The 2,115-nt window shown below is 40.3% G+C and overlaps 1 pseudogene; it reads right to left on the bottom strand.

The window, feature by feature from the left end:
* Nucleotides 1-29: 29 nt before the first annotated feature.
* The window catches only part of LOC119585684, a 2,841-nt pseudogene continuing 755 nt past the window's right edge, over nt 30-2,115 (bottom strand).

The following is a 2,115-nucleotide window of genomic DNA, read 5'->3' as shown; positions in this document are numbered from 1 at the left end:
TCCCCAGAATCACAAATGCTTTTAACTCTTTATGCCAGACTGCATCCTGCCATTTGTAAATACTTCATGATGGTGCCTGTACCTCTGTGTCATCTGTTGCAAAGGGGCCCCCCGGAGAGTGCCAGGGGTTTGCTTGCGATAACTGAGAGAGCTGTGTGCTAAGAAAAAACCCGGGGGATTTTCTACTTGTCCTTTAGGGGGTCTATATCCCTTTTAGCTGCATGCATCAGTCTGGTGACGAACCTTGGAAAGCTGAATGTCTTCAATTTCAATAAAATGTTCCCCATTAGGGAATGAAATATCTTCGGACATTCAAATAATTTCACAAATGCCTCTAGTAATGGGGCCCAAAGTGGCATAATTACCATTATACAAAGTAGGATCTGCCAGCAACCACTGAGTCCAACTGCACCATATCTTGCGCTCTATTTCACCAGAGCCCTTCTGTAGGTCAGGCACAATCAGTCTTTCAACAACCATGCTAAACATTCCTGCCTGGAGGCTATCAATAATTTGTATGAGGCGTGCTCCTGAATGTTGGCAGGCAAACAAGCTAAAGAATACCAAGAGAGATTTTACAATTTTTTGGTTTGCTTGAAGTCAAGCGCCTAAACATAATGGCAAAGATCTGATTCCAATAACTGTTAAGGACTTCCTTGGGCATATGCAAGAGCATACACGGACAAGATAAAAACCCTTTCAGGTCATTTGTCTTGGATGCATTAAGCTTGTTGAATACACCAAGAACAGCTTCCAACTTGCCCATCTGCACTATCTGGCCATGACCCTTTTTTCAATGTATGTTTGTAACGCCTCACCATGGGCACCACATAGCCGGGTCTCTCCCATAACACTGGCATTACTAAGAAGGGCAACAATGATAGGTAAGCCTCTGAAACTTCAGCTTTTTGTCTCTCCAGTAAGAAGAAATTATCTGAAAATATAAAAGGGGATAAGGCTATCAATCTCATTCTGCAAGTTTTCCTGGAAGACTGGGAAGAGGTTCCTGTCAAACTCTCCTACAGCACCATCCACAGAATTACAGACATTTTTGATGACCAGAGACAAAGTCTCAAATAAATAAGGGACGTAATGGGGTTTTTGTGGGATTCTTTGCAACTTGTTGCAACTGACAACAAGCTGAGGTACTACAAGACCAGCATGTTGCATTAAATCCCTTCGATGATGCTTGTCATTTCCCCATCATGGCTTTCATTACATACTCATTCGTTCTAAAACCTGTATGTCAGTGCTCCAAGGAGGTTTGTGTAAAGCACTGCAGCTGAGGGTGAAAAATCATTCTTTGTACCAGGGCTGATTATTCAGCCTGAGAAGGAAGATCTTGTCAATGGCTGTGCTGCATAGGTGTGACAACAGGTGACTGGGCCGTTATGAGACGGGCAAGATCTGGGATGCACAATTTGACAGCATCAAAGGGAAGAGCACTGCGAAAGCTGATGACAATTGATGGCCTCAGCTTCAGCACTGGTAGACGGTTGACTGGAAATGCAAATATTAGTGTAAAACAAATTTTTAAATATTTCAACACATTTCATTATTCTAAAAAACATACTACAGTTTAATGTTACTATTGATAATCTATGCTTCCAGATATGATTTTTAAAAGAGAATGCAGACCAAAATTTGAAAAATTTACCATCTTGATTCTGTAACTCTGGAAGGATGTGATTTTGATAGAATTCTGTGATGTTAACCAACTCATAATCTGAGGGTCCATGACGAGCAGTATGCCCTGGCCGAAAGGGTTGTCACAAGGTAAATAGCAGCTACTTTATTTCTCAACACTCGTTTGGTTTTCTCTCCATATGGGGGCAACATGGACTGTAAAGAGGGGTTTTCTTTTAAATCATCCCAATGGACTAAAAATGCCTGGCTACTACTGAATCTATTTTTATACAAATTGCATTTTTTTTTTTCTTCAAAATTACCTACATACCAAACATCCTCAAATCTCTATTCTTCTATACCCTCAAATTTGTACAATAGTATCTTAAAAAAATATTTATATAACAGTAACCCTCTGTAATGTACAGTATGTCATACCCTCATATGACATACTGCCATCCCTTATTCACAGTGTTTTGAGTTTAGAGA

The sequence above is a fragment of the Penaeus monodon genome, chromosome 20 (genome assembly GCF_015228065.2).
Source record: "Penaeus monodon isolate SGIC_2016 chromosome 20, NSTDA_Pmon_1, whole genome shotgun sequence".
NCBI classification, from domain to species: domain Eukaryota; kingdom Metazoa; phylum Arthropoda; class Malacostraca; order Decapoda; family Penaeidae; genus Penaeus; species Penaeus monodon.
This window is presented reverse-complemented; position numbering and strand designations above follow the sequence as displayed.